The following is a 24,845-nucleotide window of genomic DNA, read 5'->3' on the forward strand; positions in this document are numbered from 1 at the left end:
TTGATGACAAATTCAATTCCAATCCATCCATTTCTGAACAAAAGTAGTCAAACTGTACACGTTCAGATTCAAAAGCATTTTGTCAGAATGTTGCCAGTGAGGAACCACAATAACCCAAATTCACTCTGGTTTAAGCAGACAAAACTCCTGTGAAGAGATCATGAACAGGTTGTAAACAAAGACCAAAGATGACATACTATCAACCAGCATAAAGCTACAAAATAAGCACAACCACAAAAAGCAAAACGATACCCACCATGGATAGACAATAAACATTGGCATATCAACACTGACAAAGGCCATAATTATTTTCTTCCACTGCCCCAATGTCACAAAGGAATGCCACAGCTGTGTTCAGGCAGTGGTGCCAAAAGAAAGGCAGCACAAGAAGGTCATCTTGCCTGTCCTTTACTCCCCCCCACCCCACCCTAGTCCTGTCCTTACACGCAGGACAATCAATTCTGGTCAGGTTTAGGAGGAGCTACTGAGAGCAGCCACCTCCCAAAATCAGCCAGCCAAAAGCCCTCCAGGCAATATTACCCCATTCTTGATAAAAGCATTATTTCAATAGGACTGCCATCAGACACCCACTTACAATAGACAGTCAAAGAGGTGAACTGCAACCTTTTTGCTAACATCTACATAAAGACTTAGGGTAGGGCAATCATACAAGAGCAAACCAGCCCTGACACCAAATATTCAATGACCTAGTTCTTCAGCCACCTAATAGGAAACAGTTATGTGAAAACCCCTGAAATAAACTACCTTAGACTCTGTAAGAGTCTTCCTAAGATCTACAGGGCTATTTCAACTCCATTCATCTCTGGGCTTGTATGACTTGTATGTGTAATTAACAGCAAAAGTGGGAGGGTTTGCAGGGTCAAGCCCACTATCTATTCACTGCTGAAAAGATTTAAATTTTTCCTTTACTTGAGCTCATTTACAGATGGGGGTTAGCTGCAGGATTTTGGTATGGAACAGTAAGGGGAAAATTAAAATCTCCTATTCTGATGCTGGCACATCTCAGAAACACACCTCTGTTGGGAATAGGTACTTGCCAAACAACAAAAGACAGTTTTACAGTGTATCTAGGAAGGCCTCAAATTATAATCATAATGGAAGTTGGAAACAAGAATTTAAAAACACACACACACACTCCACAACCCAAAATATCCCCCAAACCAGGATACAATAACACAGTCAGGTGCTATGGGTGTCCTGTTGCAGCCTAATTGCCACCAGGAAAAACTATCCACAAACATACAAGCCTACTTCTACTGAAACAACCATCAATTCCTATTTCTAAAGGGAAGAAAATATGAAATACTTATGAAATGATAGCTTGGGAAAAATGCATTTTTCATTCCAAACTATCTTGTTAGTGCATCAAATTACAAAACACCTTCTGAGGCAGTTTTCACCACATCACGTAAGAGGACATTTCATAAGTGATACTGCTCTCATCATAGCCTGGTAAAGAAAGAAACAGGGAGTTTGTTTATAGATTCCTTCTTGTTTGTTTTACATTTTCCATGTAGGGGGAAAAAAAATAAAAATCCAATAACCCACAGAAAGATGTAGGTCAAATGTTCTCATCTCAAATCTTCCTTGATAAGTAGCGATTTAAGGAGTCTGTATAAAAAAAAAATATGTTATTCCCTTTCAGCTCACAGGGAAAAAAAAAATGTTTCAGAAATAGCACATAAAAAAAATATTCAATGTCACTAAAACTAGAATGGAAAATGTTTTATAGATTAACAAACATTGTAATGAATTTGCACAACCTTAACTGACTGTATACATAGCATAATGAAATGGTCTACATCCTTTCAAAGAAAAATTAGGTATTCCAGCACATAGCTTTAGAAAAGCATTGTTCAGAAAAACCTGCATTTTTTCCCAGCTACCATGTAATTTGTGAGATGCATTTTTAAATGATCTGCAACTGCAGCAGGCTTCATCAGTCAGATGATACAGATAGATAATTCACCAAACTGTCACATGATCTTCCATCAGTCTAAAAGATGTGAATATATTGCCACAAGCTTTGGGAATAATGGGTGCACCTGTTTACAGTGTCACCTCTGTTTGCTAATTGTCTCCTTGAGCTACATTTTACTTCTAATGCATTTATTTTTGACAGGCAGTGTCTATTTAGAAATCACATTACTTCAAGTGCAATTGTTCTTTTGTCTATCAAGTAAATGAAGTGTTGTTATACAGATTTCAGGTTCTGATTAGTGAAGTATCAGCACACCACAAAGGTCAATCAGTTATTTACCTGAAGTAAGAGAAGTATGACAGGCCTCTTGGATACCCTCTAGATCATGGTGTGGTTCATATCTGTATTAATATTTTATATTTCAAATATATATATATACACACACACCCCTTTGTTTTCATGTATGTATTACACAAATGTACTAAACCCTCTAAACCATACAGTACTGTGCATACCAAGAAGAATATAAGGCAAAAGGCACTCAACTGGAAAATGTCAATGTCGACACAGGCCCAACCCTTCTCCTTCAGTATTTTAAGACAATGGTGACAACCAAGGGGTCATTCTCCCAAACATTCTGCAATGGTTTATGTGCCTAAGCTCATACCAACAATATTCATGCTTTAAAAACACACTGTTTTTTCATTGTACTTCCTGCTTTTTATAGAACAGCGAAGCAAAATTTAGTTAAGGTTACTTGCATTAGCTGCAGCTAATAAGATGCCATAAGAAATTAAGATGAGCCACTTGAGGTCTAAGAAGGACCATAGGGGATTTTTATTCACACCCATACCCTCATGTCTGCAATGTTACCAACGTTCAGTAACATAATTTTTCAGTAAGCACAAACCCATGTCTTCATGTATATGCCAACACAGTCCAGTAGAACTATACTTTCAAACAGGAAATTTTGAAAGCCTAAATCAGCACATTAACCACACAGCTACTTCACTGCATATATATTGATCCTATGTTTAAAAAATAAAAATAGAAAGGGCATTTTAAGTGTTCATAACCCAGGTGGGGAACAGTAATACTGTAGTGGCAGCACTGGTTTGCCAAAGCCTCGTTATTTGTCCTGTTCCTCTGTCCAAGTTCCATATCCCATACTCAGCTCTGCCATGCAAGGACAAGGTAAAAGCACAACAGCAATGCCATTTTACAAAACAAAGGCAAGGTCTAAAACTAGCACCTACACATCCTCATGAAGGTCTAGTTACAGACTGCTCTCTGTACACATAGAGCTACCTCAGGGGCTCACCGTGGAGTTCCAGCCACCACTGCTGCTTTACCAGTTTGCCAAAAGAAACAGAGACAATAAGCCATGCCTGCCTTAAGTCACATTCTAAATTGGCTCCCAGGAGCATTCCCCCTACCTTGTTCACTAAAGCACGGTGTATGTTTTCTCACAGTGTTTAGCATATGCTATGTAACCTGAGCAGAACTTGTATTGTTCCAGTAGTTGTTTTTCTAAAGCATGTTCCCATCAGGACCATAATTACATGCAAAATACTAGAGTTAGAGTAATTCATAAAGTCATTCAAGATTTTCTCTAACACTTTCTAGCAAGATCAGAACACATCCTGAAACAGAATACAGAAGAAACCACAAATCTTGACCACAGATGCAAACCAATGATAGAAGTTCAAATTACTCCAGGTTAGCTTATGTATTCCAAGACCCAAAATGCTATAGGGGAATCTCCCTTGGTGTATTTTGATGAACAGCACATTTTTAGGTTATTCCTGTGACTGTAAGCACAATTTAGGTAGAATTAATACTTTATGAGCCTCTTATATACCTGAACTTATGGCTAACGCTTCTGAAAACCCGAGTTCTCAAAGTGCATTTCTCCTGCAGCTTCTAAAGTTAGAAATCACAACTGCCATGTGTTTAGTAGCAGCAGGATTGAGCCTCATGCTTGTAAAAGAGGCAATGGACATGAAATTGCTGTTCATTCACAAGCCCAAGGTGTTTCTCTGAGAAGATGTCTCTCCTGCCATATCCTGACATTGCAGGAAAGTGATCACTTATGTGGAAAGTATACAAATTTATTTTACACCTACACCAAAAGTTACTGTTTCATTTTGCACAACAAGTAATCTTTAGAATATTACTTTGCATACAGAGAAGTGGACACTCTAGTAATAACGCTGCTTGCTAAATCCCACCAAGCACTGCTTCTGCACACAGTCTCCTTGAAATCAGCGAGATTTCTTGAATGAGCTCTTCACACAAGTAAAAGGATCAGGTCCTTAAACAGCAGAAAGTACAGACAATCATGTTAATATAAAGCATCAGACAGGAAGTGGTCTCAGCAATGGAGTCAAGTATAGTCACCTACCACACATGGTTAATAAGATGTGACAGGCCAAATTCAGATCAAATGTAAACAGAGGCACTTTCCTGCCTGGAACAAAACCTCTTAAAGAGGTCTAAGCTTTGCTTCATGTGTAGTATCAGGTGCAATTAACCATTATCCAATGAATTACCAAAGCTTACCAACATGACAATCACCAAAATAACAAAACAAACACTACAAAGCCACAAGATAAACACAACCATCGAACTTCCAGCACCTGCAGCTACAACACAGGTGACTACCCAGCCCTCAAGACCACAGAAGAGGTTCAGCATGATGCCATCAAAAGGGATCCAGGACATATGCATGACAGAGAGCTTTTCAAAAACATCAAAGCACTGTTTTCCTGAATACCCGGGGTTCCCCCTTGCTTCTAGCACTGTCCACCTGCATGCCTTCTGGGCAGTATGATAGCATCAGGCAGTGCATCTCACCTGTCAGACCCCTTCTCCCTGCTGCAAACACCTCGTGGCATTGCTAAAGAGCCAGTCAGCTTTGACCCTATTTTACCTCAACTTCTGGAGCTCTGTGTAATTGACGATGGAAACGTTTAATTCTCAGTCATAGCATTTATCTTTCTTTTATTATATATTTTAATACTGTAAGGAAGGGGGATGAGGACACAGCTCTTTCGAAGCAGAACTAATCCTCCTTTGAGGATGGGCGAGTCCCACACAGCTCTCAGATGCAAACGGCAAGCAGCTCTGGTTGGCTGGGGAGGCTGCACAGCTCAGCAGGTTGTAAACCAGGGATAAACAACAAATTATAACTCAGTGGCAACTTCCGTTTTCCCCCTGCAGCTTGAGACGTGCGAGACTGGCCACCGAACACGTGGGGAAGTGCGGGGAGTGCATATGCGCCAACAAGAGTTTACAGTGAAAGAGGGGAGCACGTGGGTGGTAGCAATTTAAAAAGCAGCTGTGTGTATGTTTTTCCCGGTTAGACTGTGAAATCACAAATGGTGGAATCAGCACTGCAAGCTTAAAACCACACTAACCCACTTGGCTGCATTTTATTGTTAACTTCGCGTCTATGTTTTTCCTTATTTTTGTAAACTACACCAAATGACTCCTCTGCCCCTTTTATTAGTAGAAGGACAAAATTACACTAAATATTTCTAATGTAGTGATAAAAAATGGTGGGGAATGAGAGAGTAGTTATAACAAGACATTTGTGGCCACAGCCTTCGGAACATTCATACCGTTACATATATTTTCTCTAAGTAATCAGGACTGTATTGGTATTTTGAAATTATGTCTCTCTAATAACACAAAAGTACTTAAGAACAGAAATAGACAGTAATGGAAAATGCAGTCAACTGTTGACAACATATAGAATTCCAGAAAATAATTTACAGAGAACAGCACAGCAGATGAGTCAAAATTTTCTCAAAAATATTTCTTGCCTCCGATAGTCCAATGTAATTCATTTTCTATCTCTGTTCATTAATCATTGTTAAAATTAGTGATCCATTTCTTCCACTCTGCCATCTGCACTCAGCTTCGTAACAAACATGACACCTTCCTGCATAATAAAACCTGACAACTACGAGGATGCATTTCCAAATAGCTTTCTGCATATTTGCACCTCTATAACTGATTCCGTTGTCAGACAAAAGTGGATTATTTAACTAGAGTTCTTTCTTTATCAATTCTGTACACAGACATGTGCTTGTGAGGGAGTGTGTACGTGTGTGTGTGTGTGTGTATATAACATGATCAAGTGAAAAAAAAAAATCACTTAATTTGGATTAAAAACAAGATACACCAGTTATCTTTGAATTCTTGTAGTAGGTAAAAATGATCATATATGTGCATTAGTTTTAATCTTGTGCTGTAAAGCCTAAGGATGTAACATTTGGACTGGCTTCACCTTGTAAAGTTTGCATACAGAAGAATTATCCTGACACTCCAATTTTCTCCAAAAGAAAAAGAAGAAGAAAAAAATGTTTGGGGGGGGGAGGGAAATGTTAAAAAGAAATATATCCAGCTCAGTTTTCTTTCCCAGCCTTTGATCACAGACAATTTCAAATAAATATTTTTAAGATAAAATGAAATATCCAAGCAATGAGAAGATACCAAAAAAAAAAGTGCACAGATAAATAATTAAAATTCAGAATGTCATTTCCATCCTGTTTCAGCCTAGCCTCTAATCTCCTGGTGGCAGACAGGGGACCAGAGAACAGGGTTTGGTTCCTGGTTTCTTTCCATTCCATCAACAGACTTGGAAAGGCATGGCAGCAAGGCATCTGAGTGGTCCCTTCGTAAATGCTAATTACACTTAGATCCCACTGATTAACAGAAGCTGCAGTTCTCAGCACACTGAAAATCAGGCTAATGGTGGGAGCATTAGGCCATACACATGCAAGTCAACAGGAACCTGTCTGCCAACCATGAGGAATCTGGTGCCTGGTTTGCAGCTCTCTGCTTGATGAGAACTGCCCAGCTGACTGGGCAGATGGGGAACTACCCAGTGAGCAAATCTCATCCTCTGCCTGTGTCCACTTCTGCTCAAAAAGTGGTAGGCTGTAAGACAGCAGTAAAGAGCACTAAGGAACACTAAAGTGCACACCATGAGTTCCCTGGAGCCAAAACTTGTTACCAAATCCTTTAAAATACTTTCAGTCAGTATGCCTGTCCTAAAAGGGAACTGGGGAAAAAAGTAATCAAGGGCTGACAGGACAAAGTGGTAGACAGGCCTGCATTCAAGAGACCACACTCAATTCCTAGATTTGCCAGATGACCTACTCACTAAACTTGGACAAGCTGTCCCAATTCCAAATGTCCCCATTTTGCCATTATTAATGGAAACACTGACACTTGCCTCCTCTGTGACCTGCTGACAAAAAAAGCTAAATGGCTTTCAACAGCCACAGACTACAATGCATATAACAAACTGTATTGGTACAATTTGTTTAACAAATACATCATCCCTCAGCATCCCAGTTTTCATCTGAGCACAATACTATGATACTAGTATCATTCCTCTCTGGTACAATTGTGACAGAAGCTGTCAATGAAGGAAAGATCTTCTATTGCTAACATCTTGAAAAGGTCATATAGCATAGACAATATAAACTAGGGAATATTTATTGCAATGCTTCTTTTTTAATAGACAAAATAAGGGGGGGGGAACTTGAGTATAAGCCCAGTGGGTCAAATCCACCATGAGAAGCAATGTTGTGTTCAAAACAGAACCTTGACGAACAAAGGACCCAGTTCTGCCTTCAGATGTACACCTGCCACTTTCACATGCACAGTTAGCCAGAATGAGACTCAATGCAAGAATTATTTCAGAATTGTCTTATTTAAAAAGTGAAAGAAAAATCAAATCACTCTGATTTTTGCTACAACACTGCCTAATACAACAGCAAACGCATGTCACTCTCTGGAAGAAAATCTGCATCTGACGTGAAAGTGTCTGTTCAAAATTTAAACCAGATGTGATACAGAACAGCTAAAATCTAAAATTTGGTAAAAAACAAAATCTAGACAAGATAAAGCAACTGGCTTGTCCTGCTAGATACCACATGGGTAAGAGAGCCCTCTTTTTAAAGTGTTCAGATTGGAACCTTCCTAGATACACACAAACACTTTAACCTGTTGGTATTAGCCTTTAAAAGTATATTATTTGGGAGTCTAGTGCTTCTTGTTCCTTTCTGTTTGGGTTGTGGGGTGTTTTTCTCTTGGAGTTTTGTTTGGGGATTTTTGTGGTTACTTTGTTGCTACTGTTGTTTGGGCTGGGGGGTTTCCTTCTGTTGTTGTTTTAGAGGGATTTTGGTTGGTTTGGATTTTTGTTGTTGTCTGGTAGGTTGGTTTGGGGTTTGTGTCGTTTTGCTCTGCCTTTTTAAAAAATTTCCTCTCAGTTTGTCAATTTGGAAATTGACTGTCTAGCCTATTTATGAATTTTCTGTTTGTTCTTGTATAGCTCTCAGTAGGCATTTGGGAACAACTATCAAGTATTCTTTCTTTACTTGGAAGAAAAAGAAATTAAAAAACAAACAGGCATTGTCACTGTAGCTGCCACTTTTGCCTTTTAGTTTCCTTTTTTCTTCACATGTCTGCATACTGACACATTCAATTTCAGGTTATCAGCACATCTGAATTACAGAATACTGATGGGGATAGAGGGCAGGCCTCTCCGGACTGATTAGCATCATTTAAGAAAGCATTCACTTGCTTGCTTCACTGGCTGCAGGGATTCCATGATGGGTGGCCTTTTAGCATTAGAAGTCAATATGGAGCAATCTCATTTGAATTAAATATGGACAAAAGAAAAGATTTGATTGTGGTTATTCATAGCTAACCTTTTATTTTTGCAAAGCTCTGAAATTTGGGGGGTTGCAAGCCATAAAATTTAAATATTACTTAGTTTTTTTCCCTTTCTTTTCAACTCATTTCTCCTCTCCTCTTCTCCTCCAGTTTTTATGTACTTTTTAATTTTTGTGAAACTTAAAACCAGAAGCTTATTTCAAAAGAAATCTCTGGATGAATATTCAGGAAAACCTTTTAACCTAGTTAAACCTACACTGACTATAAAAAGAGGCATGCCTGATTCTAATCCATAAATGTATGTAAATCCATACTGAAAAACACACTTGTCTTTATCAGACTCATATTTGTTTCCAAATGGACCATAAATGCAGCCAAGTATTTCATTAACACAAATAGTTATGTATAGCTAGTCATATTATGACCTTTGTTAACAAAAGGCTAAGCCCGTGGAAAAGTTGCAGTGATGTACAGCAAAAATAGTACAGCAAGAAAATCTGACCACAGGGAAACAAATCTTCATTATCGCATTAAAGTAAAATTAGTATGTGAACCAAAATATAAAGCAGTAATTACAAGTTATCACTAACAAGTAAAAAATCACAGAAATTTGTAACATCAGGGCACAGAAATAGTTGGGAGAAAATAAAGCTATGATTTTCCAGGAGATTAAAAGAAGTGCAAGACTTGGACTTCCAAGTAGTGTAGCCAACCTCTCTGAATATTTGATCCCTCTGCACTTGAAGACAGTGGGAGTTTTGCCATTAACTTCAATGGAAGCAAAATCAGACATTGAGAAATGAAGTGGAAATCGCTTTTGCTGAGCTGGGCTGACTGCCATGATACAGGATAAGCTCAGCCTATGAGGAACAGAAGATAAATATCACACTACTTCTAGCATATGACTTGTCCCTTTGCTACCTACCCCAACAGACTAGGCTTAAATTTGAAATATATAGTTAACTCCAATCCAGATAATTTCATAGATATCCTGATGAAGGAGAAAAGTATTAAAGGTCCCCCAGTGGGTGTCTCACAGAAAAAGATTCCAGCAAATCATTTCTGCATTGGATGCACCACTGACACTGAAATCAAGATCTGTTTAAAGCATTTTCATGGACCATATTAAAGATTAAATCAGCCCCATAAAAAAGAAGCAGCAAAACACAACATGCATTCACACCTTTTAGATGTTTTATGGAAGTTAAGCCTGGAACCATCCAAAATATTCAAAGAATTACTCCCAAATACCTCAAGATTTTAATTCATTTCTCCTGTTGTAGCATAGAGAGCACCTAGATGAAGAGAATGGAAGACAGCAGGTATATATCCCGAGGAAGCAGATGCATTCAACTTCCTAAAACTGTGTGATCTCACTATAGCATCCAATAGCTTTAAAGCTCAGCTCTTCTCTCCTGTCTGTAACTTACTATTTTGTATAGATATATCATTTACTCATATGTATATAATTTTAGGGTTTTTTCAAGCCTGTATACCAGACCCCTGCACTTTCACACAGCATCACGTTAACAGTATCCTTAGTATGCATTCTGTCCATTTTTAAATGCAATAAGTCTAAATAAAGAAACAAAAGCGCTTGGGAGTACTTTCACTGCAGCATAAGCATTCTAAAAAGGCCCTTCACAAATGTTTCCAATATGCTTTATGCTGCAACCCAATGTGCAACTTCTAAACTACACCACCACAAGTAAGAAATTAGAAATGTTGAGGGCTATTGAACACTGAATTTTCACAGTGCATCTGCACAAAGTTATTTAGCACAGATGTTTCTGTAATTGTGATCCACTGGAAAAACTCAAAGTGTTCAATGGCCCTCACACTTCCACCTGCAGAGCAGTACTGGTCTAGTGCAACTATGCTGAGCTGTAACGTACAAAAAGCAGCACTAGAGACTGGATCAGACTTTGTAAGATTTTCACAAACAGTGTTATTCTGCTTTGTTTGTGAAGGGGTGACATGATTTTGGGTTTTTTCTTTTCGTTTACAAAAAGACCCACATATTAAAAAGGGGTGAAATAGATTTTACATGCCTGGCTTTGAACCTGGGAATCTCCCACAGTGCAACTAATTGCACTGCCAACAAGACACAGGAGCACACCCACAAGCAGCATAAAATGTAACTGTGAGGGGTGTGATGGTAAGTCTTTATAAATAACACATTCATCCCAAGGTGCACTTGTGTCTATGTTGTTAATGTAGGTATTTTTTCATTAGTAGCTGTAAAGAATCTGGGCAGGTGAACATCAATATGCCTCTAAAGATAATAAAAACAAAGAAGCAACAAGAGGACGGGACTTGCTTCTTAAGCAGAATGGTTAGGTATATGCAGTTTGAACAACAGCAAAAGTGAAGATCACTACAGTGATCCTAGCTTTCCTATTGCATTCACATGGTCTCAGAAATTTCTAGAAGAGCATCACCCTATGCTGACAAACTAGCATGAATTGAAGACCATAGAGACAGGTTGCTACCTTCTTGCCTGCAGGAAGAGCTCATCAGAGAGCAGACTGCACAAAAGTATTTAAAGAGCACTGGATAAGGACAAATTCTTTGTCATACGACTACCACTGTACAACAGAGCAGGTAGACCATTCACTTAACCACCCCTGCAAATCCCCTCCCTCCCACCCCCCACCCCCAAAAAAGAGGATTATAGAGGGTTTTTTTAACTAAGAAAACAAGAAAGACTTGATTAAGGCAAGATAAGGCTGAGACAACTTTGATTTGAAGCACATGATCTAATGTGACTATCAGCACACACTGGACTATAGAAGTACATGAACATTTTCTGATAGGTCGCTGGTTTTGCAAAACACAAATCCATAATGTGGACTCGTATTTTGAGCCATAAAAAGTGAGGAGAATGGCCAAGTTATCATCTGAAAATTGGCTACAGTAACTGCACAATAGACTTTTCAAAGCATATGAACAATAACATGACAATTGCTCCCAACTAGACGACCACTTTGTGTTGCTGTCCCACCAGATCTAACACGCTGATCTAACAGATGTAACCGTGTCAGAGCCTCAACAGGAAAGCAGCCATAATTGCTCCAAGAATCTATCGTTTTCACTGTTCTCATCAGTATGTTGTTCCTTGAAGTACCTTACTTGTTACAATACTCTTACACCATCTCTACTTTTCTGTCACATACAACTATGTTTTGCCCTTATCTCCATTCCTCTCCGTCCAGGTGATCTCTTTTTTTTTCCTCACACGACTTCTTCCAAGTTTGTCCTAGACTTGAGCCTTGCACATCTGCCTGCACCTCTTTTAATTCTGCTGCTGCTGATTTAAACCTGAGTGGATAAAACCAAACTGTCTTTCCTGTCAATCTCCTGACATTCCCTATTTTCTTTATCACTTTTAAGTGGCAATGCCATTTCTTTATACCTTAGTGTGGCACCTTATTCTCTCTCAAAAATTACAGCTCCCAAACTTGCTGCTTTTTCCTTTACCATAGTTTAAGAAACAATCTTTTCCTTCTATGCAACAAAGACTCTCCAACTTCTCCATCCCAACTGCTACTGCAACTACTTCTACTTACTCATTCCCCAAATACTCAGCTCCACCCCAGCACAGACAGCTGTTCACTGAGTAGGCCCAAGTGTTCTGCAATAGAAACAATAAATAATTAAATGATAATGAGGAGGCAGCATGCTGATAGAGGAGGTGGCACTACATCCTATAAGACAGCACTGAATCAGCGTGCCAAGATAACAGAAAGAAACCGAGCTGATCTATAACCTGAATTTTCATTTAAGACTGAAATGCAAAATTCTGGTTAGCCCTACTAAACATCTGACAGTAGTGCATAGCACTCTGATTATATTAAATTTACCACCCTGGGAAACATTTTTAGAGATGTGCATAATGTCCTTTTGAAAACTGAATAAAGGGCCAGAAGCCCAAAGGCATGCAAGCCCTTGACCCTTATTCAGGCACCTAAATCCCACTAAAATGGAGATCAAGCACCTAAAAACCCAAAAGTCCACACACTTCAGAAGATGTAAGCCACAGGCATGTAGCTCCCTGAGACACTTTTGAAGCTGTAACCCCTGGTCAAATGCTATCTTAAATACTACCATCCCACCACCTCAGTTCTCACAGCAATTTTATCTGGTTGATGTATTTATTCCTGTCATGATACAAGCTGTAAAAATACCTTTATTGTTCCACCTTGGAGGTAGCTGCTGCTCAGTAGGAAACTTCCTTAAACAACTATCTGACAGCCATTTTGTCAAAACTTTGGAAGAACTGCAAACTCCAAGGTACTCGAGTCAAAGTTTGCAGGTAAGCACACACTCCTCTTATAACCACAGACCTTATCAAGAAACATGAACATAACGTGTATTGCACAAAACATTCATTCAGTCCTCTTTCATACTAAGCCTCATGGTGTTTAAAACCTTGGCACATTTTCGGGTTTCCAGCTATTCTCTCTGCACAACAACATGAACACAAAGTAGCTGCCTAAAAATAACCATTTCAAAAAGCTTTTGGTCTCAAATTCCCTCTGTATTAAATGCACTGACCCTTTTTATGCAGGGAGAGGGACGTTTTTAATGTTCAAGATACAAAATTTAGTCTAACAAAGAAAAAAAAAAAATGAAGGAAAGAAATGTTAACAGTCAAATGGTAATAGGGAAAACAAGAGAGGAATTAAACCTGAAACGTCATCCTTAACTCACCCCCACCGTGCCCAACTCTTGCAGGGGTCCTCTAACAATTGGTAATCCTTCATAGTGTACCATATGTGCTGCAATAACAAGGCCCAATGAGGTACATTAAGGATGTCATTTCAACCTTACCTCCTCGCTTCTGTGAGATGAAGGGGGACCCTGAACTCCATTTTAACATAAGTCTAGTGACTGAATAAAAGGAAAGTTGTACTTTCCGAGGACAATGCTGCTCAGTTTTGTAGTGTAAATAAAAACGGCTTAAGTTGGTCAGCTGCTAACCACATGGTAATAATAAGTACAACAGAGCGAAGTTCACAATTATTTCAGATTTACTCTCTTCCTGATCTTTCATTTTTATCAGCAAAACATCCTCTTGGCAATGGGAAGCTAAGCTGAAACTTAAATGAAAGAAATGCAAGAAGTAAATGACAAAAGACACAATTTTATGAAAGGAAAATATTCAGACCTCAGCCTTGACCTTGACCTTTTACTGTCTTTTAACATTAAACATTTGCCCCACCTTCGAAAAGATAAATGTGGCTTTTGATGACAGCCTATGTTATCTGAGGATTAAAATAGCCCTCTTGCAGTGCTCAACATTAAAGTCTTCCGCATTTGCAAAATTGCAAACAGATGCAACTCAAGTACCTGCAAATAATCTGCCAAGACCAATTTCAAAAGGGAGATTTCAAAATATGTGGAAGTCATTAGGACATGTATTATTTTTGCAATGAATAGGCGCCAGGAGTGTCTCAAGAAGCAGATGGGTGCTACTTTGTTTATAAAAGATCAACAGAATATTTGCCTGTAAATGAAGACGTATAAGCTATATGAAACAATTATGTTAAAATGGTGAATGTTTCAAAGCTAATTGTAATGGTCTTTTAAGATCTGAATTCCTCATTTCTTACAGCATGCTAAAATATCATTTTAGTTTTGGTCTTGATTGATATAATTACAAAAATGGCAGAAAATTAAAGCAAATGCTGTCAGTTTTGCTGTTGTAGATGTTGTCACTTTATCACTTGTTTACAGTTACACCCATACTGATAAGTGAATATTTTTCAACATGCATAAAAAAATACGACCTTAATCTCATGGGAAAATCCAGAAAGGACAGTAAAAATTGTTAAGCTTAAAAAAAATAACCGTTTCCCAAACTGCAACATACTACCTAATGACCAGTAGTTTTAAAATTCACATCTTTATAGATTTCCAGCTTAATAAAACAGGGGATCACAAAGGAAACTATGCCTATATATAACACACATAAATTCATAAAGAACTCAATAAACATTAATGCATTATCCCTGCAACAGAACAATAAGCTGTAGCACAATATGGCTGGTTAAAAATCTCAATGTTGTATTTCTCCTAGTAATATATTTTAAATCAGGCCCCTAAATGATAATGAAAAATTTATCTGTCCAGATACTAAATCTATGTGGCATTATTTACCACAAGGAGGATGTATAAACTGCAAGAAAACCACGTATTTTACTTGCCCATCAACAATATTAATTACTTGGGCAAAAAGAATTTTGCCCTGTTGATTAAGAGAGCTACATCCAGAAAATTCCAGTGAATAAATACTGTTATGTTTGCCTCAGTACTGGTAAAGAGCATCAGTGCAATCACACTTTAATATACCTACTTAAAATGGGGGGGCAGGAGGACGTGTTGGGGGTTGAAGTTTTGGGTTTTACACAACTAAGCTTAAATAGATAGAAATTTATATGAAATGTTTACTTCAAAATAGGACTTCGGGATTTGCTGTTATTGTAACAGAACTACCAACAACCGCATGGCTGCTTTCATTTATTGACATTTACACAGAATTGTGATTCAGCAGGCCCTCAGAGTGCAGATTAGGAGACCCAGTGAAAGTTTGAGAGTAAACACAAATACTTTTCCCACTCTCAAGGTTTCACTGGTCCTGCAAACTGCAATCTTCACTTTTTATTTTTTTTTTTTCCTGTGTGATGAAGGGTCTGCTAGGACCTAAAAATTCTGTTCTTCACTGATAATCTTCCAACTGGGGCTTCTACTGATAGTGTATACCTGTAAGATAGAGAGAAGGAGAAAGTAAGAAGAAAGAGAAAGAAATAAATTATTTTTTTTAAAGCTGCTAAAGAGAAGTAATGAAAGATAAGCAAGAAGAGCTAGGCAAAGGGAAGAACAAAAATCAGAGCAAGCAAACCATTCAAAACTATAATTTGAATTTAAAGGGGGGGCGGGGGGAGCTTCTACATGTACATGAAACATCACAGTATGGGATTAGTGGAATATTTCCTTGTCAATGTATAGGTTAGATAAGCATTCTAAAGGTACAGCATGTTAAAAAAAAAATCTGCAGTTAGTGGGAATGTTTTTCAAAACTTAACATTGGTTACTGTATAAATACACTGCCTTCTAACAGATACAATTAAAAGCAGAAGTGAGCTCCCCATCTCCTAGCTCAGGGCATCCAGTCTTAGTATTATGAACAAAATCAGAGTTAAGTTTCAGCTAGGTCAAGGCCAACAGGAGTTAACAGATGAATAAAGGTTCAAAGATCCAACGCAAAAATGAGTAATAGTTTGGCAATTTTAGAGCTCAAAGGTTTGGGAAACTGCAGGTCACTCGGTGCACACCAGCAGTTTCTACCCATGGTCAGAGTAAGCAACATGGGCATAGATCGAGAGAGCTTTGCCACAGTAGTCCACACAGCAGGTAATTCAACACAAGCCATCTTTGTGCAAAAACCTCATTATGGAATGTTTTCACCTCTAAAAGTACATCTCTGCCACTCTGTGATGCGCTTTACAACCATAGTTTCAGGGGTGCTGATTGATCACCTCCACTCAGGACATCTGTGGGCAGACCTACTGAAGAGAACAGTGGCCGAGGAAAGTCTAACACTAAAAGTTTCCCATTTGCCCACAGCATCAAGAAGCTGGTGATAACAGCTGGTGAAAAAGAGTAAGACAGTAACACTAGTCAACTCCAAGGGGATAAATGTAATCCAAATGAGGTGTGGCAATCACGTCAGTGCTTTCAAAACTACTCACTAGTGTCCTAGTCCCACATGGTGAATGGGAAGGAGCATCCTATCTTAGCTTGTACTTTCTCCAGTTTGTTCAGTATCTCTACTGGAGCTTTTTAAAGTGTTGTTTCCATTTTTACTATAACCAACCCAGGACAGATAAACACAAACACTGCCTTCTGTTCCTAACATTTGGGGATCAGATTACCAGTGCTCAGCCACAGGATGACCCCTTTACCTCCCTAACCTGAAAGGGACACCTGCCTTCCACTGCCCTCAACTCTTGCTTCAACACAGAGCAACCAACAGACAGGCAACAGGCTGCAAAATAGCAAGCCATGATAGCAAGTTTTATTTGAAAGCAGTTGCCAGGTTCCAGAAATGGCAGGATTCCCATTTGTTTGGAAGAGGAGGATGTATTTATACTGCAGATACGAGCTGAGCAAGAGGTTGTCTTGCTGACTGCTCAGAACACATTTGTGGGAGTTAGATTTCAGCTTACAAAGGGGTCTGTAGCATCTGGAGACTCCTACAGCTTGTTGTCCACTTCAGGAGCTTTAAACGGATCCCATAAAGGTGCATATTTAACACTGAATTTGAGGGTGGCTGATTGTCTATTCATTTATGTACAAAACATCTGTGGGTACTGGTACCCCCTCAAAATTATGGTTCCCCCCAAAACCTATCTACTCAAATAAATACAGCTACAACACATACTACCCCTAATCTGAGCAAAACATAGAATTTTCATATTACACCAGCCTCTGCAAAACTATGTGGGATGTCTTACACCATGAGTTAATACCCACTAGAGATATAGCTGAGATCATCAAACTCATTTCACTTAAGACAACACATTAAATCACCCCAGGGACTAAATACATGAAAAGCCAGCACGCTATCAAACAAGCTAGGTCTCTATAAGGTAGATTTCTTTAAGCAAAAGTATTAACTATACTTTCAGAATACACTGGTTCTATTGTTTATATGCACCACATAATGAAATGCTACTTCTGTTTTCACCAGATGGTAGCACATATAATTTTCAGGCCTTCAGTTCATATCATAATACAAACAATTGGTATGGCAAATATTACCGGTCTATAAACACTTCCACTGTTCCACAGCTCTTACACAAAAACAATACAATTTTTTCCATTTCATTGTTGTAACAGAAACCATGATAATTTCTGATATTCCAAACTATATGCATATTTGGACATTTTTTTGCTGCCCCACACAAATGAAATGATCCAACCTCAGACTGCTTGGCTGCTTCCCTTTTCTAAATCAAAATCAAATATTAACAAAACTATGCAAACATCAAAAATGTTACAATACGAGATGTATCCTTAATACATTTTAACAATAACACATGCTGTGTTCCTACACTGGAATAACATCATCCATATGAATCCCAGGAATTTAGTATATCTGACAGTTTCTCTCAACCACCCATAACATTCTTTCCTGTCTCATTGTAGCTGGCAAAAGAGAATTCTATAATTGAGTGGTACAGAACATGTGCCCTCCCTGCTAGAAGATGACAGATGGATTATAAAAACTTCAAAGCAGAGCATTTGGAGCACCAGGGGAGAGATAGTGGGTATTTGAACTCTCAGTCTTTACCCAGGAGACAATGGCACTCTGACATGGTGCATATATCAAGGAATGGTGTAACTAGATAGACATAATCTTTCTTTTCAGTAAGTATTTAACATTCTGTTACGAACAAGTTTCAGCCTAGCTAAAGTGCAACTCATCTTAATACTAATCATCGTAGACTGAAAGGCTACATGCCCCCTTTTTTCAATTTTAGTTCATCTGCTCCTTCATAAAACTGTTTTTTAAAGGACAGAAGTAGAGTTACACAGGTGCTCAGGTAGCAGAAAGGTTATTTTTAATCCTAAAAATTCATGCTTTACTGGGAGTTAGCATTTGCCCATATGTAGGTGAATCTGTTTTTGCTTGCTGGAGTGCTTGTTTGCGCTGTTTGCATTTAAAGCACCGTTCTCTGCCAGAGTTTACATACCACATGTTGCTGATCATTCACTAAATAGTTACTAAGGCTACCTTAAATTATTAACATGCTTAAAAAATAATAGTAATTTTAAAACACAAACAACAACACTACCCTTAGAATTCTAGGGGCACAAATCCTTTCGAGGAATTGATCTTTTCACTCCTGCTGCTATACCACACTAACAACTGAGTGTCTGATGCCATCTTTATTATGATAAATTATAACTGTAAAAAATATTCACCCTCCTGCACCCTTTAAATACTTGCTAGAAACATACAGAATTCCATTCACACAAGAGGGGTGCTCAAAATGTCTTTAAGTTAACCATAATTGAATCAGCATACGGCTTTTCTAAACCATTAGCCTCCTTTACAAACTCAGGGCTCTGGTATATCTTGAAATTGTTCATCAGTTTGTTTTTTGCTGCTGCTGCCCCTGGTTTATTAATTACCTGCTCAAACCGATAATAAAAATACCTACAACTTACTGTAAGGTCAGAAGTTAAAAAACGAGTTTAAACATCTCATTTGTCTACATCACAAAAGTCACACACCCATGAGCTGACACAGTTTGCAGCCGCTGTTCAGGCAAGGCCCAGGACTAGAATAGCAAGGGTATTATTGCAGGTCAGAATTGAGGGGTACTGGCAGAACTGCGTGTGGGAAAGCTTGCATAACAGGCACTCGGTGCCAAGCTTTAGCCTTTGTTATTAATCCCTTTAATGAACGCCATATTCACACAAAATAAATTAAAAAAAAATACACACTGCATATTTTAAGTAGAGTGAATTCAAAACTAAACAATTGGAAGATTCAATCCTACAAGAAAGCAGCACAGTAACCATTCCCATTCTCCTACAAAGGCATTTAATAAAGTAGCATGCGAGCAATTCCAAATACTCTGGAAGATGAGGAGGCTGTTGTTTTTAAGTAGCAAGTAGAAACAGTAGCACGGAGATAACACACAGAAAAACAGCAGCAAGTAACTTTACAGCTGTGTTAACATAAAATGACATAACTCCAGTAGTGGAAGAGGCTTTCTTAACACACTGCCCAGTACTCCATCATGGATGGCTCTCTAACTAATAGCACTGTGGCAAACTGCTAAGTTGCCTACTAATGTATATCCCAGTCTTTCCAAGAGGGGAGGAAGTGGAGGACTGTGATTCTTTGAAGGAGACCCGTTTTGAGAAACCCTTTTTAAAGTGCATTTTCATCTTTTCTTTTTTTCAATGATCTTCTGCCATACTGGAATGTAAACACCACAGGAATAGACAGAATCTTGAATTAAGGATTTGGATGCCTTTCTTTAGAAGTAACCTTCAAAGCATGTACATCCCAAACATCACAGTGGCTCAACAAGCTAGGAAGCTAACTGCTGCATGTAAAACTGCACAGGTCATACCTAGTACTTCCAATCAGTTGGTTCCTGAACTGCTATGAAGATACACAAAAAAGGTTTGTATCTTAGTGCATTTAACAAGCAAGGGACAGGAATATTGCTTTAATGGAAGAAAGCCACTCTTCCACAACAGCACTGGTGTACTTATACACACTGTTGCTGAATTCAAAGTTAGCCCAGCAGGACTCGAGCTTTCTTTCTCTTAGTAGGCATCCACCATCAGTTGTCGACGCTAACAGAGAGGAAAGGCATGTCTTATTTACAGATGCTATTGTGCAGGCTTTAATAATAGTAAATACACAGAAGACAGACTATTGTGGATGGAAAAAAAATCTTTGTTTTAATGAACTGTCAACTCGTCCATCATAATGTTACCCAACCTAAAACCACCAAATCTGGACAAGCTCTTTAACGATATAAAGCAGGCAAGAGATTTTGTTCACATGCAACCAAACGGAAGAGATGGGTGTCATTAAAAATATATACTAGTCCATGCTACCACTAACTGCCACGCATTTGTTAGATAATAGCTTGATTTTTTTTTTCCTATGAGAATAGCCTTCTGCAAAAAAGAGACATTTAATCAGAGTGATGCATGACGTCCAAAAACTGAAACCAAAAATTATGGTGTGAGCTAAAAGCAAGTTGTCTTCCTGAAGGCAGAACACTGAACCATCTTTCAGATTAATTCTGAGAGAGAATTCTGAAAGTCAAATGCTGAAAGATATTGAAAATACATTAATTATACACAACTCGGGATCTAGGAGAGGTTAAACCCCAACTTGGCAGAAAATTGAATCCTTTTATTTGATACAAACTTTGTACCTACTGGTGGTGTGTCTTCTATTCCTAATCCCCCCCAGATCTACCAATGGAGCAAAAGGGATGAAAGATAAAGGAATCAGAGATTTAGCCATTCCGGTGTCATCCTGCAAAGAAATTAAATCAAACAGGCACTATGTAAAACGGCTCCTGAAACTGCTTGTGGCAGAGGTCAGACTTCAGACCTACCTGAGGCAATTTTCCATCTTGTTCTATCAAACATTCATAACAGCTTTCTCAATTTAAGTGGGATTCAAAGAAAGGAGACTTTTCACAGTTTCATCTGGAATGCTATGTCCAGTTTTGTCCTCCCCCATTCAGGAGAGACAGGGATCTGCTGGACAGAGTCAAATGGAGAGCTATGAGGATGATTGCAGGAATGAACACCTTTCCTATGAAGAAAGACTGAGAGAACTGGGCTATTTGGTTTTGAGAAGAGAAGACTGAAAGGAGGTCTTATCAACATCTATAAATATCTGAGAGGTGGGTGCCCAGATGAAGGTGCCAGTCTCTTTTTTGGTGGTGCCTCGTGATAGGACAAGGAACAACAAGTAGGAAGCAAGAACAAAGGAGGTTCTACCTGAACACAAGGAGACGGAATGGAATGGAATGGACCAAACCAGGTTGGAAGAGACCTTCAAGATCATTGTGTCCAACCTATCATCCAACAACACCTAATCAACTAAACCATGCAACCAAGCGTCCTGTCAAGCCTCGTGCTGAACACCCCCAGCGACAGCGACCCCACCACCTCCTCAGGCAGCCCATTCCAATGGGCAATCACTCTCTCTGTGTGAAACTTCCTCCTAACCTCCAGCCTAAACCTCCCCTGGTGCAGCCTGAGACTGTGTCCTCTTGTTCTTCTTTATGGTGAGTGTGACAGAGCACTGGAACAGGCTGCCCAGAGAGTCTCCTTCTCTGGAGACTTTCAAAACCTACCTGTGCAGCCTGCCCTAGGTGATCCTGCTTTGGTATTGGGGTTGTACTCCATCTCTGGAGGTCCCTTCGAACCAAATCAGTTCTTTGATTTGATGACTCTCTCAGGAACAACTGTCATTCACGTGCATTAATTTTCTCTGTCACCTTAAGTACTAACCAACTTTTGAAGGCAGGCTGTGCTACCTTCTACAGTGCATATTTTCCAGTTTTATTAGAGCTGAATTTTAATCCCTTATATTAATTTTGAGTGTGTGTGAATGCATGTGCCTATGTGTGTATTTTAACACTCAGGACCCTTGCATTCTACTCTGGATAGACCTCATTTTAGTACTTTAAACTATTCACATCAGAATTCAATCAAAATTTTGGATACTTATTTTGAATCATCCTCATTTTGATTCCCAGATGGGCCAAGCACTTACTTTTCCTAATGAAGTGCAACAATAGCTGTGCTGAGGAAATCAGATCCTGTATCTCGGAGGAGTGTTTTACCAAGAATCAGACATGCCAAATAAATGTTGTCTTCACCAAATGCAATGCAAAATCTACGTGTTAGACACACATTCAATTTCATTCCACACATGGATACTTAAATGAAGATGAATCTTATACAATTGCTGAAGAGTTTATTGGTCTGTTTGATAACATGATGCTTTCCAAAAGGTCACCAATTTGTCTAACTGTAGAAACAACCACTGAAGCTGCTAAAGAAGCAGCTTCCCAGAGCAGTAAATTTTGAGGAAGTTCTTCGTCTCCAAGGACCAAGATAATTCCAGAACATAGCTGTGAATTCTGTTCTGGTTCAAGATATGGGAAATTCCTTAAGGTAACAATTTTTCCTTTTCTCAGAATACTAAAGGTCACAGTCAGACACTTTTAATTATGGCAGGAATGTTCAGCAGAGTGGGTAACTTGGATTTCTCAAACTGAGGCTTAACCTAACCACCTCTGTGCCAGCCAAATACTATCCCATAACATCATGCACTCTACTTCCCTAACCCTCCAAACTTTTGCCATCTTCCTACTCTTTGCCACTGGCTCCATCCCCATACAAGAACTCTAAGATTTCCCACTTTCTTCAGCTTTCAACCTTGATCCCAAAGTGAGGATGAAGTCAGCTCTCTGGATTGCTACCAAAGATCCAGAAGGCAGCAGGAACTGCAACGGTAAGCTATCTTGAAATCAGCTGGTCAGTCAGTTCCCTCAACCATCAAGTGACACAACTGCAGTTCTTGGATCAAAATCCTTGGTTCCCACTGTGTCAGACCAGCTGATTTAAGAATTTGGTTGCTAGACTTTTCTTTTAGATAACAACACAGAGAATCAGAAAAAAAAAAATTAAGTATCAGCACTCTTCTAAATATACTTTACACTGCCCACTGCATAATGGTCTGACCCTCATGGCAACAGTGTCAGAGACTGATGATGATTTTATAGATGCCACATCAGCCTTACAACTTCAGTTCAAGTTAGGTAAGGAGAGACTCCTCTATCAACAGAATCTTATCTTTTAAGAAACTTCAAGCCCAAATATTCTAATCTGGAGAAGCAAAGGACATCTTGAAAGACAATGTGTGAATAAGTGAGGTAAAAAGTGAGCACTTAAAACACCTCTCAACTCCACAGCAACCTTGAAAATCTCTGTTTACCAGTTCTCTTAATGTTTTTAAATATCTAGTATTTCAACAAATATTAAACAGAAAAAAGGATGCATTACAAGAAAGGCAGTGAATGGAACTAGGCAATGTGGTCTGCTTTCAGAAGTGAACATGAATTATTCCTGTGGAGTGGTTTTACAAATAACAGAAGCTTCATATTGTAAGCATTTAATTCTGCTTTACCTTAAACAACAGACCTGTACTTTCATTTCTTTGAGCTTCTGCAACACAAACCAGAAAATTAATTTAAAGAGACAAATAAGGTCTCATCTGAAGATCTCCTAGATGTATACAAGCTTAACCCACTGTTTCCTGTCTTACAGTATACAGTTTAATAGCTGTAACTAGAGTACTTGGTCTTTGTTACTCAAGTTGTAGACACTAAAGGTTTCAGTGCTGGAGGGTGATAGTTCTTTTATCCATGTCAACCAAGGTAACAATTCACAAATAGAAGGTGATGTAACTAGAGCATGTTGTGCTCCACTGATCCTGGCAGGTAGTATTGACTCTACAATCCACCATCTCTTAGCACGGGGAATATTGCGGTGAGCTTTTTTGCCAGTAAGTAGAGACTTCAAAGAACAATGTTAACCACACAGCAACTCAAGTATCCAAGTATCAAAACACATTGTTGAGATACCAGGAAGTTTCACTGTTGTTCAAATGCCTATTTTCTATTACTAGATATGAAAACAAACTATTACAGCAATTCAAAGCTGACCTCTTGCTTAATAGCTGAAGCATTTCACCAGGGGAATCCTGCACTAAACTATCCACACGGAAAACCTCAAGTATATCTCTCTATATATCTCTCAAGAAATACAACCAAATGGAAAATTGCTTTCCATGGTTAATCTGTACCTATAAAGAGTAAAGCTTGCTCTGAAGGCCTGAGCCCAGCTCTTCCACAAACACAATATTTAGCTAGAGACCAAGAGGATTTTCAAGAGCCAAACTGTCAAAACACAGAATCTTTTTGCAGATCTCTGGGGAGTAGCATCAAAGAAGAAATTGTGGCATGGGTTTTGTGAATTACATAGTTGAAAATGAAACAACCTCCCAAAGGGTCAAGCAAAACTGCTTTGGTTAGGGAATGATCACTGGTCTGAGACATTCTGATCAAAGACAAGACAGGCTGGAGGGTAAACTTGGTGTGAAGAATCTGTGCTTTGGTGCAGCCAAAGTGAGCAAGCAAAAATGTGGCAGATGGGTATCAACACAGAAAAATGCTAAGGTTTATCATCTGGGGTAAGCAATCTAAACATCCACATACAACACTGGATTGGGAAATGGCCTGTAAGTACAGAAAATAGATCTTTGAATTGACAATCCTCCAAAATCATCAGTTCAGTAACACATGAAGTAGTAAACAGAGCCTTAGTCATCATTTAGAATACTGAGAACAAGATGGATGACATCCTTACGTCACAACCCAAACCCTTGGTCTTATCTTTGCAAAACAATGTAACAGAGTTAGAGGTATCAAAAAGATCAAATAAAACTAGACAGAATGACTGCTCCACAGGAAAAGTGAAAAGACTTCATTCCAAGCTCATTAATGTTTGTGAAAAGATGCTGCCACAAGAAGGGGAGGAGACAAACAAACCATAGACTGAACCAATTTATAGCCAGAAGAAC

The 24,845-nt window shown here is 38.8% G+C and overlaps 1 protein-coding gene across 9 annotated transcripts in view; it reads right to left on the minus strand.

The window, feature by feature from the left end:
* Positions 1–24,845, minus strand: part of ZNF536 (zinc finger protein 536) — a 352,862-nt gene that overhangs the window by 305,439 nt on the left and 22,578 nt on the right. Inside the window, exon 1 of one of the 9 annotated variants that reach the window (XM_054169950.1) lies at positions 1,403–1,419. The exons of the other annotated variants lie outside the window; for them this stretch is intronic. The gene's annotated coding sequence lies outside the window, so the exon portion shown is untranslated. Of the gene's footprint in view, positions 1–1,402; positions 1,420–24,845 lie in introns of those variants that run through there. 9 annotated transcript variants of the gene reach the window in all.

The sequence above is a fragment of the Dryobates pubescens genome, chromosome 19 (assembly GCF_014839835.1).
Source record: "Dryobates pubescens isolate bDryPub1 chromosome 19, bDryPub1.pri, whole genome shotgun sequence".
Classification (NCBI taxonomy): Eukaryota; Metazoa; Chordata; class Aves; order Piciformes; family Picidae; genus Dryobates; species Dryobates pubescens.